Source organism: Halichondria panicea, chromosome 1, assembly GCF_963675165.1.
Source record: "Halichondria panicea chromosome 1, odHalPani1.1, whole genome shotgun sequence".
NCBI classification, from domain to species: domain Eukaryota; kingdom Metazoa; phylum Porifera; class Demospongiae; order Suberitida; family Halichondriidae; genus Halichondria; species Halichondria panicea.
The window spans coordinates 8090259-8105925 of NC_087377.1; positions in this window are offsets into that span (position 1 = coordinate 8090259).

Sequence of the window (15667 nt, forward strand, 5' to 3'; positions counted from 1 at the left end):
ACAAGAAAAAAAGACAAGAAAAACGTTGACAACCAGCAACCCGTTTTGAAAATGGATAGTTCTGCAGCATGTGCTTGCTTTCTATCATGCTCCAGTGTATCAGAAGAGGAAACATGCACCGCTATAACTGAAGAAAAGTGTGACAACCGTTTTTGAAGCCAAATGTAGAAGTGTACTGCACCGTACCACCATAATTACAAGCCTGAACATGCAGGCTTATAATTATGGTGGTACGGTGCAGTACACTTCTACATGTGCAATACTCCGCTCAAAGCACCCACTCCCAACACTGATGCTTGTTTGATGCATTAAATATGAACACTGACAATTAACCTCCTGACCCTCAGCTTCACTGCAAAAAGAGCACAGAAGTGATACAGAGCATCAGAAAACAAGAAAAGAGACTGATAAACATAACAATGCATGATTATAAGTGTGTAAACTATGTTTTTCTTGTTCTCTCACTGCTGAAAACGTTTTATTCCAAATAAGAATCACTTCCTAGTGTGCAATAACAAGTGCAATAATACTTCCGGGTGTGTAATATGGAAAAATATCTGCACAGTCGGTGATGAGTCGCTTCCTGTGCAATTTGAATGTAAAACGCTGATGTCAGCACTTATTAAAAAGCAATAATGGGGAATAATAGGTATCAAGAGTAGATAAGACTCTTATCTATAGCTACTCTTGCAGGCATGTCCATTTTTATTACGTTTTGTATAACTCATGACAGCAAGATAACAGAGAATCATGATTACCATAAAGCGCGAAATTTTCGAGGCACTTATATTTCGTGGATAAGCCATTTCGTTGCAGAATGTTCGCGGAATGACTGCTTACCTGCTTACCAGAAGCCACGCCTTTAATTAAAGAGCAATTTTCGGGGAGTTAATTTTTGTGTAGAATTCTAACCCACGAATCCGTGAAAATTAAGCCCCTCGAAAATTTCGCGCTATATATACGGTATACTGTGTCAGTTGGTCTTCGCATTTTTTGGACTTTTATAAGGATTTTTATTAGAATAATAGGCACATTTTTCAAGATTATAATAATGGGTGAAAAAAAAGCATAGGGCCTACCTAAATGCTCCGTTCACGCTAAATTATATGTTCGCATTAATAAAAACTCATGAAAAATTAATGTACTACCATCTATACTGCATACATGTTGGCTAGTGTGGTGGCATAATCAGGGTCAGAATATTACTGAGGTAGCCTCGGAAATTATAGCAATGAACATAATAGGCAATTCAGGGAAACACCAGCTGCAAGGTAGCTAGAGGTTGGTAGATTATGCTCGAGATAACTATTATGCTATTCTTTTGTGCTCCCTATTATTCTTTTCAAATTCTTTTCTATTATTCCCACATTATTCCTCCAAAGCACAACATAGGCCCCATGTCGTGACCATCAAACTAATTGCCACGTGACTAATTGCCACGTGACTATCTATTAACACTATAGCATTTCAAGGAGATAATTAACCACCAGTAATTCCAATTGTTGTTTATACACTGACCTGTATATCTATAAATGTACCTATTATGCCAGCATAATTCTCACCCAAAAAATGTACCTATAATATAGGTACATTTTTAATTTTGTGCTCAAAATTATGCTAGCCAACCCCTACTGCAAGGTGTTAGCAAAGAGCTCGATCGTACGCGGCAAATATGCTCGACAGGCAAAAGCTTAGAGAAAGTGGCAATAAAAGTAGCAGAAAGAAATTTCTGAGCATAACTATAATTATTAATTTGCCTTTTTGGAAAAGTTCCCCATTCTAACAATATACGTTTATATCAATGATCATTTGTACATGATGCTGACACTTTCAACCCATTATACCCACAGGAGTTGCTGGTCATGTCGCTGCCTTATTGTGCTGCTGTGATGAACTACATATAAAAGCAAGATCATCAAAGGATGTCGTGGTGTGTGCATGTAGTTAAAGCCTATTGGGAGTAAGATCGCACAATGGACTTGTGGGTATAATGCTAGGACTGTACATTCGATGATGATTAAACATCTTCACAGTGTTCATGAAATGACCCCTGGCACGCCAGTATTCTCAATGAGAACCATGCACTGCTTCCAAAGACCCTGACAGCTCTACATATCTAGAATCATCTGACAATTTCCTGATGATCTATTAGAAACTGATCTGCATGCATGATTGTGATTGACTTTAGAGTGTCCGGAGGGAGGGAGCCATCACCAGAGAGACACTACCATCCTCTTCACCACCTCACTGAACTCAGGCTGTGGGGGGGGGGGGGAGGGGTGAAAGAAGCTATAGGCAGTAGGTGTGTGGTGGTATGCATGTAGTGTCAAGTTATATAGCAGTATACAGTTGTGGCTATAATCTGACAATTTCCTGATGATCTATTAGAAACTGATCTTATGATTATATATAGGATGGGGGGTACGTTTATTTCAATGGTATCTATAATAATTATTTAATCTATAATTATAATTACATGTAATTTCGTGCAGCTGATTGCCGAACTCTGGAGGCACCTAAGAAAGGAAAACAGCCCCCAGATGCTGATCTTTGGACAAATTCATTCAGAAAATATTGGAATGTGCCAAACCAGTACCAGTAGAGCATCCAAGAAATTGTTGGGGAAATTGGACAGTTGCAGGTATAATATTATTCATAGGGGCATTTGTGCTTGAGTATTGCTAAGAAAATAGTCGACATTGTGACAACTGTACAAACGATGAAACCTGCATGTCATTATCTTATGGAGTGCCATTCAGGTCAAAAATGCATGACAGAATCATCAATGGATGGCAGGTCAATCATCGATCATTGCCAATCGGTTTGTCGATCACACCAATCGGTTCATCGATCATTTCCAATCGGTTTGTCGATCACACCAATCGGTTCATCGATCATTTCCAATCGGTTTGTCGATCGAGCTTTGCCTCTATGCTTGACCCTTGACCTGAGCTCTCAACCTTCACCTTGACACTACCGTAAGATCTCGATTTAAAGCAACACTTTTTAATAATTACGAAGCCAGGGGTCGCATCTTTTGGAGGTTGAAAAATTATATTGAAGTCCTGGTGTCGCATATATGGGTCCATTGCTATTTTTGGTTTTTATAAATGATTTACCTAACTCTGCCCTGTGTTCTTTTATTCATTTGTTTGCTGACGACACAAAGTGTTCAAAACAAGTCATATGTTGGAACGATGTCTCTAACTTGCAGGAAGACTTGGATCGTCTGTATAGCTGGAGTATGAAAATTAATGGTCTCTCTTCTTCAACGATTCAAAGTGTATTAGCATGTCTTTTTCCTCTTCTCAACCATCCATCAACTCTTCCTACCACATCGCTGGTAATAGTGTTAAACAACTAAACTTCCATAGAGATCTAGGAATTATATTGCAAGAGAACTTGAAATGGGATCATCACTACGACTCATATCAGCAATAGCTTACCAGAAACTTGGTTTAATTAAGAGAACATTTTCTACCTCAAACTCCATCTAACAACTGTACCTCTCTCTAGTAAGGTCCCAGCTCTCCTATGGCGACCAATTATGGCGACCAATGCTCATTAAGCATAATTATTGTTTCACTTGAAAAGATTCAACGCAGGGCAACTAAATTCACAGTAGGATACAACTCTAACCTGTCATAATTATAAAGAGAGGCTCATTCAATTGAACCTACTTCCACTGATGTATCATTTGGAGCTATTGGATGTTGTATTTTTTGTGACATCTTTCAAAAACCTATCAAATCGTTTTGATATCAGTAAGTATGTCTCTATCTCTACAGGGAAAACTAGGAGCTCTGACAAAACCACCATCAAACATAATTTTGCCAGTTCAAGTAAACACCATCACTTCTATTTTAACAGGATATCCAGATTATGCAACTATTTACCACAATCTGAAACAATTCTTCTGGTCTCAAACTTTGACTCGGAAAACCCTTGTTCATATCATTTGAAATGTCCTTGCATTCTTAAGCGTTAGCTAGTTAATATAATAGTTTTGGTAACCTGTTCAATCAGGATTGCCCTCAGCATCACTTATTTTATGTAATCATATCAAAATCTATCACTGTACATGTGTATGTCTATTGCTGTAAAATCATATTGATTGATTGATTGATTGATTTAGAGGGTCGCATCTACGAAATTTTCGAGTGGCTTAATTTTCGTGGATTTCGTGGGTTAGCAATCATACACGAAAATTAAGTCCACGAAAATCGTTCTTTACCTGCTATAACGTGCAAGACTTAAAGGCATGGCTTCCGGTAAGCAGTCATTGCGCGAACATTGTGCTTTTAGAGGCCATTCCACGAAATATAAGTTCCTCGAAAATTTTACGCTATACGGTAATTGGTTTACAGAGTCTACTTGCCTCGATTTCAGGCCGCTTAAAAACACTGATTTCCAGTGGGCTACAATCGAGGCTAGGGAGTGGCTACATTTACCTCTATTTAGAACGCGACATTAAAAAATAATTGTCAACGCAGCTGTCGCTACTTTTAGAGGTCAGAAAATTGCTGAAGCTCCTGGGTGTCGCATATTTGGAGGGTCGCCTTAAATCGAGGTCTTACGGTATATATATTAGACTGGAACTCGACTACTTACGTATTACGTATCTATAGCTAGCTATTAAAGATCAAGACAGAAGTGAAGCTCGAAGAGGGCCAGTCGTATTATGAATTCTGATGTTTCCCAAGTTGCATGCCCTCTCTTCTAGATCTTTTATACCCCATGGTATTTGTGTTTATGCAGGAAGTGATGTCGTCCCTTTTGGGGTTAGACTTGTCGCCTGTACTCGCATTCTGGCCAAAAGGAATGTTCCCCACATCATCAACCTGTGCACTCCACCTTACACTACCAACACAGTACCACAACCAGCCAGCTCTTTTCAAAGAAAAATGCTGTATGCATGGCCTCAAGAACCATAGAGGTTTTGGGAAGCGCTAAGTGTTGCTCATAACTCATAACTCTGTAAACACACTCTCATTTATGCCAGAACATGTTTTCTGTATTTAACCTCTTTGGACCATGTTTTCATGAACATGCATGCGTGTTATCATGTAATTTGCGTCACTTATTCATCCAGTATTGTCTCACACTGTTTTCTGAAGCTGTATTCCAACATTATATATCTTTCATTTCAATTGACATGTGCACATACAATTTAATACAAGTTAAGTGTTTCTAGCGAAACTGTAAAGTTGAAAGGTCAAGGGTCAAACCGATTGGTGTGGTGAACAATAAACCGATTGGAAATGATTGACAAACCAATTGATGTGATCGACAAACCGATTGGCAATGATCGACAAACCGATTGATGTGATCGACAAACCGATTGGTAATGATCGATGATTCTGTCATGCATTTTTGACTTGAATGGCGCTCCATACTATCTAAGCAGGCCCGTGATTCATCCATCCGGTTGCAGCCCACTGCTTTGCATTAATTGTGTGATGTACTGTGGAGTGCCAAAGTGTTGCTATAATAATTATTGTGGAAAAAATTATAATCGCAAACTATAAGGATATACTCTATACCTCGGAAATATACCAGCTTTTTGCAAAAATATCACGTTACACTATAAATATGAGTTAATTATTGAGCATTAATTTGTGTACTATAATAACACATGTGTATATTGTACATTGCATGTGGGGAGTGTATAAACGTGACATTTATGCATGCATGCATAATCATAATTAAGTAATCACATTTCTGATAACAGCACTGATTGTATACATGCAGGCTTCACTGAGCATGGCAGCAGCAGCAAATTATTGTAGTAACGTCATCCTTCCTTGCTTGTGAAAACTGCATGATGAGAATGGGGTTGTCAGCAAAGTCTTTTTGATTTGCGAAAAGACAATCATATCCCCAATTAAAGGTGTAGAGGCCCCAATTGTCCTTCTAGCAGCATGCAGTACCCAAAGGGATTGCAATCCAATTGTTCACTCTCATGCATGGAAATACTCCTTTGTGGTTTGAAGCCTAAAAAATGCCCACCATTGTATCGAACATGCTTGGTATAGTGATGAAGTAGAATATAGATATGACTGATTAATTGTACTATCCCTCCCTAGTAGCTGTATACTATAACAATTGTGTTTTAACATTTGATTGTTGTGTATTATTTGCATGTGCAAAGTACTATCGTAATCGAATTTATTATTATGGAATTTTTTACATGGTTATTATGACGCGCTTGCTGTGTGGAATGTTATACCGCATAGCGGGTAATTTTCGTGGGGTAAAATATTCGTTATTTTCGTGGGCAGGCTGACCTCCACGAAATTTTAACATAGGCGTGGCTTATCTGAACGTAGGAATGCCGTGCAGCCACGAGACTAAACGAAATTTTTACTCACGAAAACCACCTTTTCATCGAGTGTTACAGTGTATTGATATAAAAAAAGTAAAACTTTTTTGTTTTCGTTGTCAAGAAGATGGTGAAGAAGACTTAGCTATAGACACTCCCGAGTATACACTGACGCAAGTTGCTGAACATCTTAAAGTATGAATCCAACCTTCACGAGTTGAACGAATTTTTTACCCCACGAAACTTACCCGCTATACGGTAGTGCGTTAAAACCACACCAAATTTTGAGTGACTACTGTGGCAAATGAATCACGCACCGTTTTGCGTGAAAACCACGCATCATTTTTTACAGTGTATAGTCAGTCAGTGGGTAACAGCTGCAGAAATTTGCACGTGAATCGGGTGAGATAGCTTGCTTAATGGTGCTATCTCATGTCTCAGACAGCTCAGAGACTAGCTGCATGCCTCATACAATAATTGCTAAGGCATACTATACACGCATACTTCAACCTGCTGTCTTTACCTTGCACAAGTAAACTCCACAATCTCTCGAGTTGGTTTGCTTAGGAACAATAATTATCGACAGAGTGAGTGCATGTATTATTATTGTTACCGACGACAATTAAGTTGGTACACTCAACAATTAAATGTCCTATATAAAATGACGTCCTATAAATACATATAGTTATCATGACATGTTGCATGCATGGGCAGTATAATTATTATGTTTGATAAAAATAATACTTACACAATAATAATTATTGGTTTCAGCAAAGAGTGATCGAAGCCATAACGTCTCACTTTATACTCCGAAAGAATAAGGGTGGTATATACCAGTGCTAGGAAACCATGAGCGTTTAGACCACACCACGAGGCAATGAATGCCGCATTACATACATACGTATAACATCCCAACATTAATTTTATTGTCCAAAACTGAAGAAACCCTATCATTTTTGTCTATTGATGATTTCGAACACAATACAGGAAAGCCAATACTGCCCTCTACATTATGTTGTTGGACCAATCAACCTCACAACTTCAGAAGTGCCATTATATCTACAACTTACATCATCATTCAAGCGAGTGTTTACCACAACAAATCCTTATTTTATTCAGCTGAGTATGGTCAACACAAAACTAAACGGGACAGTACAATGTGCACATTCTGTGCTGGAGGAGAGGAGCAATACGGTGCCTCGTGGATAATGTACCGATAGTTATCCTCAAGACATTCAGGTTGCTACTGTACGTTAGAGGCTGGTATGCTGTTAAAGTTCAAAAGGATACACTGCCTGCAGCTTGCTAGAGCAGTTCAGTTGGAAGCACTTTTTGTAAGCACCTAGCTGTCACAGCAAGCAATTATGAATACCTTGACATTGATTTAGTCAGAGCAACATAAACACCTATTTATTAAGTAAAGCCCGAGAGTGCGTTGGGAGGACAATTCCTACCAGCTAAACCGTTGGAACAGGGGAGTGAAGCGGAGGGCGCTCCATACTCGAACTCGTACTCTGTGCCGTACATGTTGATCAATCCTCAAAAGCATAATGAGGGAAAGAATTTGCTGAGGCCAAGGAATGCGCTTTAATTGAGCAGCTGAAAGGATCGAGACAACAACATACCAGATCACTTCAGTTGGAAGGCAGAGGTTTGGTACTACCAAGTCTTTGGAAAGCCACCCCCAGGACAATCTGTTCCTAATTGAGTTTTCAAGGTATACTTGACTTTTGGTCTTGCCTTATTGTCTTGCCTGTTCTTTTATCTTGGGAGTGTCTCTGGTGGTTCAAAGAGTAGGAAGGTACAAAATGATGCATGCAGTCGATTTAGGAAAGTACTTACACTATGCAAATGCGGAGATGGCAGATTGGATCAACACCACCAAAATTGAGTGGCCAGGTCTCAAAGCTAAACGTTATCTCGCAGAGCAGTACGTACACGAGGATTCTCATGCTATAATAATACTGTTCATATACATGTATCATGACGACCCTGCAAATTTATGTTCACTTAATAGAATTATGTTAGCTCCTTTGGGATTAACATTCTTCCAACTACCAATGACCAGCGTCCCATCTGAATACCTGGTAAGTGCAGGTTAACTTGGGCACCTTAAATATAGCTATACTGTATATAATTAAATTATGATGAATATCATTTGCAAGCACAGACTTTTGTTATTCACCGCTACATGTTGTGTACAAACAATGATATCTCAACAAAATAATTTGCAGGATGCCAAGTGACGTCTCACAGGAGAAAGTACACTCATCTCATCTCAAATTTGTAGCTTCAGATAATTATAGCTAAGCATGGCAACTACCTACCCTATGTCATCACAACATATCCCGCAGTAGTGAGATATGCTAGAGTTGCTGTGCGTATGATGGAGCAGGCATACGTCAACATGCCAAGGAATCAACAAATACAAAGTAAGTCTGTAGCAACCTACAAATTATTTGTATAGTTAGGTGTCACCCAAATTCCTGAGCAGGTAAAAATAAGTAAACATGAATATATACTGTAGAAATTTATCCTGCAGATGATGGACCTATTGCGCCCAGGACGAGGTCAAAGACAAATAAACAGACAAGAATAATCCAATGTAACAATCAATCATCACAGCCTTAGACATAAAATTATAATTATATACTCGAGAGTGGATCATTTTCTCCTTAGCATGATCTATGGGTTAGAATTACGGTAAGAAAGATTGTACAATAAAATTATTACTAATTGCAAAAATAAATTATAAGTGAAGATTGCAACCCATTGCCAAATTCACCAGGCGAAAACATGACAATCACAGGAATAAAATTATACTTTTTGCCTCAATCATTATAATGATTTCTTTAGTAATGAAGGTTTATACAAGCTCAATATATATAATAGTATCTACGCTTATACTTACTTACGTACTTAGATAGCTTGTAAAGTATATACTGGTTCCAGGATTTGGGATTTTGGATATTGGTTAACTGCCTGGAATATAACAAACAGTTTTGTGGAATTATCATTGATGAAATGAAGGCCTCATGTATGACGGTGAGGTTTGTGGCTACTGTGAAATTGGTGACTGAGTGTTTACATAGGTCCTGAAGTGTTTGATGACCTTCCATAATTTCCTCAATCTGTGTTAATGTATACCGAATGTATGTTATCTTGGTAAAAAATAAATAAGAAAAAGGTGTGGCGGGGGCAGACCCAGGTCAGATCAGTCCGGCACTGAGAGGGTATGACGCCCATCCCTGAGAAGGTAGTGAAAAATGGAATTGGGGGACCTCTTGCCGGAAGTCTGGACGAGAGAGGCCTCCATTCAAGAAATGTACCAAAGAAAAAAACGGGCCCAGTAACAAACGTGGAGCAGTGAGTACAGTGTTTTTCCGGGTTTGTAAGTGTACTGTCGACACGATACCCGGCGGCAGTCCCAGAACTATAATAATGCCCACCATAGTGAAGTGTTCACGAGACTACCACGAAGTTTAGGAAAAAGCGTCTCACATCACATTTGATTGTATGAATTTCAACTATAACTCAAAGTTAAGAAAAAAGTAGTTAATGCGTTATAATCATGTAGTATCTGCGAATCGGCCAATTCATTCCTGCAATGCTTTGAGGTTTTATACTTAGCCTTGAGACTGTAGTGTTTTTATCACAAGATATGAAATGCCATATTGGTAAACGCACCAAAATAATAACTAGCCACGAATATGAAAGAATACACTCCGATTCAACCAACCACAACAAACATCAGGAACACAATGCACTGAGTTATTTTCGGGAACTCATTGTCCGTACACACCAGCTGCAATTCATTCCTGCAATGCTTTGAGGTTTTATACTTAGCCTTGAGACTGTGGTGTTTTTATCACAAGATATGAAATGCCATATTGGTAAACGCACCAAAATAATAACTAGCCACGAATATGAAAGAATACACTCCGATTCAACCAACCACAACAAACATCAGGAACACAATGCACTGAGTTATTTTCGGGAACTCATTGTCCGTACACACCAGCTGCAATTCATTCCTGCAATGTTTTGAGGTTTTATACTTAGCCTTGAGACTGTGGTGTTTTTATCACAAGATATGAAATGCCATATTGGTAAACGCACCAAAATAATAACTAGCCACGAATATGAAAGAATACACTCCGATTCAACCAACCACAACAAACATCAGGAACACAATGCACTGAGTTATTTTCGGGAACTCATTGTCCGTACACACCAGCTGCAATTCATTCCTGCAATGCTTTGAGGTTTTATACTTAGCCTTGAGACTGTGGTGTTTTTATCACAAGATATGAAATGCCATATTGGTAAACGCACCAAAATAATAACTAGCCACGAATATGAAAGAATACACTCCGATTCAACCAACCACAACAAACATCAGGAACACAATGCACTGAGTTATTTTCGGGAACTCATTGTCCGTACACACCAGCTGCAATTCATTCCTGCAATGTTTTGAGGTTTTATACTTAGCCTTGAGACTGTGGTGTTTTTATCACAAGATATGAAATGCCATATTGGTAAACGCACCAAAATAATAACTAGCCACGAATATGAAAGAATACACTCCGATTCAACCAACCACAACAAACATCAGGAACACAATGCACTGAGTTATTTTCGGGAACTCATTGTCTGTACACACCAGCTGCAATTCATTCCTGCAATGCTTTGAGGTTTTATACTTAGCCTTGAGACTGTGGTGTTTTTATCACAAGATATGAAATGCCATATTGGTAAACGTACCAAAATAATAACTAGCCACGAATATGAAAGAATACACTCCGATTCAACCAACCACAACAAACATCAGGAACACAATGCACTGAGTTATTTTCGGGAACTCATTGTCCGTACACACCAGCTGCACACTGTTAAAACAAAGGTGTACGCTCTACACCCTAAAAGGTGCATGCAAAGTGTTAGCAAAGAGCTAGACAGCAAGAGTAAGTGGCTAAAACTGAGTACGCAACTAATTTTCTGGATGCTAATTAAGCCACCTTTTTGCAGGCCTATAACCACTGGATTAGGGGTGCACCCCCCTTCACATTATGTGCACAAAAATTGATGCAGAAAGCAACAAATCTTTCAATCGAGCAGATTCTTGGGCTGGGTGCCCAAATGGTTTTGCAATGTACGTTCAAGACATGGCAAGGTCTAAACGAAAATTAAGTTATAGATAGTACATGGGCATGAGGTATGGGCCCGCATGATAAACTACTAATTGGCCTAATTTCTTGGGACCACACTATAATAATTATTATGACAAAAGTCTGGGTGGCTCGATAGGGCCAGGACTCCATCTCCAGGGTCTAATGTGCAGTGATGTAAGTACCTTTAGAGAACTGGAGTACAAACGTTGTGACCCCCGTATTTTTGCAAACAAGTAATACATCCAAGTATTTTCATCCCAAAACATGGAAAGCGGGGGTTGATCTATTGACGGGCCAAGCATTGGTATGGCTTTGTGGTAGGAAGAGAATGTTGGTGCAAATTTGCATGGTTAGCATTAATTTTTGTGTAAGAAATAATATTACATGTATGTGTAAATTAAATGTGGTAAATGTTCGGCTGTGTTGGAAAACCAAGTGTTGCCCAAAAAGCGACCAGGGCCAGTAACAGATATCGGACAATGGATCCAGTGTTTTGCTGAATATGTAACTCTCGATCCACAAAGTACCCTCAGATCTAGCAACGTCTGTCGATTCGAAAAGTGTCGGTTTGCTCATGTTTATTGGCACCATAGCTTGGGCAATAATAATATGTAAGACCAGCAGATGAGCATGCAGCTAGATGTTACGCACGGAACGAGACAGAATTCACGGCTCCAGTTTGCATGTCCGCCGGTAAGAGTAGTTGTCGGGTGGGACAGTCACCACGGTAACTCCTTTTCTATTGGTACACTAGTAAAGATGGGAGCTGAGGGAAAACAACTTGGATTAGGGTATTGTCCAGAACTATTTAAAGGAAGTTATGAGGCACAGCCACACAGACCATGTCCCAGTGCCAGAACTTTTAAAGCCGGTCTACACATTGCTTATAAAAACAAAAAATCGAATAACGAAGAGCCAAAAAAGAAGGTTAAATTTACTTTAGCGAAAAATTTAATGGTGTAAAACTAGAACAGGAGTGAGAACTCACTATAATTTTTCATGTTGTACCTGCCATGTGTATGACTATTAATAATCATGACAATATTTAATAACATGTGGTCTGGCTTGTGAGAACGATCTGTATGCACTGAAGGCCAGAACAAATGTGTATACTTCTTGGAAGCAACAGGACCACTTTCAGTTCACACCACACCTTCGTAATTAGAGGGCCAATCAGAATTAATATGCACTGATGCTGAATGGTTATTTGAGTTTGTTATAGAAGGTCAGGACATTAATTGGTCCTCTAGTTTAATATGCCAGGCTCAGTGATTCTATAGTAAGAAGTTTCATATATTTTCTCAACCTTCTCATCATGCATGTCACATGGCTGGAGAAACTCCTACACTGTCGACTTCAAAATACTCAGCGTGTGAGGACATGCAGCCCGAGGAGTATTGTACATTGAGTGAGTGCACTTGCATTTTTAGTGTAGGTGATTTTTCCTCTTGAAATGTTTTGTCACCCGCTTGGATTCCTACTTGCACCTGCAGTCTGTTAAAAAAAATGAGAAGAAGTGGTGAATGATCTCAACCTCCGCTCTTAGCACATCAGGGAAAGAGTGCGGATGTGAGTTGAAACCTCTAAATTCTGTTTGTTCGGTTGCAGATCAGCTCTTTGTTGGTCTGTGTGTGGGAAATACTCACCTCAATGTTGAGAACTGATAACCCACTCGGCCCCACTAGATCATGCATCACCCAGGTATCGTCATAATTAATTAATTCACTTGGGAGCTCAACTACAACAAATTCTTCAGTTTCGGTGATGTAACTGGTTGTCCCCACTGAGGGGCTCGTCGGAAACAAGGCACACCTGCTACCCTGTCACCCGTAAAAGAAAAGAAGAGTACTAAGAAGTAAGTTGCCAGTGAAAAGCCGGCCTCGGGGATGATCATTCTTAATTGCCATCTCATCTAAATGCTCTGAAACAGAGGTTATCCGATCTGGTTTCTTATATTTGAGAAGGTCAGCTATGACTCAATTCCTAGCTTAAATGCAAAAGTAAAAGGCAAACAACCCTTGGGTCATTTTAAGACCTACTTCGATGGTTTGAACTTAATTATTCGAATCAAATTTGGGAAATAAATCACTGGCGGTAAATAGGATGCTCTGCATGGGATTTCCTTCTCTCCGCCAAAGTATTACAGTCATAATTATATTTAAGATCGAGTGATATTTGGCCGACGCCTATGGATCCAGAGGTGGTTAAGTAGTTGATCGAGGAGGTTGGACGTAGCACTGGTAAGTAAAGAGGTGGTTAAGTAGTTGATCGAGGAGGTTGGACGTAGCACTGGTAAGTAAAGAGGTGGTTAAGTAGTTGATCCAGGAGGTTGGACGTTTGCACTGGTATAGTGTAGTCATTATATTCACTATCAGCCTCTAATCCAGTAACCAATTAATCTTGTATCGTGTACATTTTAACAAGTAATGTTTGGTCAACATTCACTTGAAAACACTCTTGACGACTCACCATTTTTGTGAGAAAATGGATGAGGTAAACACCTCATCAGTGCTCTACTGACACCAACATTAGAGCTCCAAACTGACTGTGATATAGTCAATGATGTCTACCTGTTTAATTTCAGGACCATGCACGGTGACTTGTAATTAATACTGTCACAATACCGTGTATTCACTAGCTGTGTGACGTCTACCTGTTTAACTTCAGGACCATGGAGAGTTGTATTAATTATTATAATTTTTGTACTGTCACATAAATGCACAATACTGTTGTGTTACTAATTTTATGATCGTCGTGGATATGTACGGCATTCCACTATTTTCCCATTGTAGACACAGAGTGGCTGGATGGAGGATTCTGAAGAGAGACCATCCTTCACTGACCTGTCTGTATAGATAGGTTCATTGTCATAGTAACAAAATACGCGAAGCAAAACCTGGCGAGAGGCATTAGCACAGACAAAAGATACGCATACGTCTTTCATGGTGTTACTATTGGACTTATGTCCCCATGATGGGACTTTATATGATGTTTAGTTAGACCTTTATTTTCCGTGTACACATGTTCCTTGATAAATGCTTATCAGATGGAGAAGTAAGAAAAAAGAGAAAGAGGATGAGGAAGAAAGGATCTAGAGGGAAAGAAGGGATGAACTGGAAAACATAATTTCCTCCATCTGCAGATATTCAAAGCCCCAGTAACAATAAACCAGAACTCTTGAAGTAGACTTGTTTAATTAACGCCTGCATGCAATAGATGTCTAGTTACATCATTCAAGACACTTAGAGCCAAGTGAAATCAGACTCTGCATGAGGGTCAAGGTCAAATTATGATTTTAGTGCCCCAATGCTAGTTCTACCCCTCCTTCTTCAGCAGCACGTGAATAAGCGTCTGCATTTCCATTAACAGTCCCAACTCTGTGCAAAACTTCAAATTCTCCAGCGGGTGATCCTTTCAAAGATATTACACAAAATTAATAAATACTTTGACGATGTGATGTTAATGCCACTTTCTTTTTATCTGCATGTATTATTAGTTGTTACACGAATTCAACGAAGTGGAGGGCAATGATATGCTAGAGACAATGAAGACAAACTGGAAGTGAGTATGCATGTGAGCAGCTTAAGGATGATTCACTAGAATTGTTAGAAAGTTACAACGTCTACATCCGTCTGTCAGGGACAGAGTATGTTTCAAAACTGTAACAATTGTACTATTAATAATGTTACAGTTAATAACAGTAGTTTTGTGTACTTTGTTTATGAATAATTTGCTCTCAAATGACAACTTACTAATTTCAAGCCGATTTTCAAAAGGAAAAGCTAACCATCAATTGCAAGGTCTAATTTTCAGGAACCATAGTCGATAGTTATCGGCACAGTAAAAAAAAAAAAGGAAAAGGGGCAAAATGGAAATGTATAGAAAAGAACGAAACAATGATGTATGATCCTGTCAGACGTTTTACTTTATAAATAATACATAAGTCAATTAATTAGTTCCTTTGATATAATTTTAGATCCAACGTGGGCACAGTGACTGTGAAGGGTTCACGAAAGACTATCGTGACGGAACAGAGTTCAAGGAACACATAATTATTTGGAGGATCTATCTACAGATTTCCCTCAAGCAGGGCGAATGTGGTTGCAAAGTTGATGTCTATTACTACGATGACGACATTCTGGTATCTCTCGTGAAAGAAATAGCAATAGTA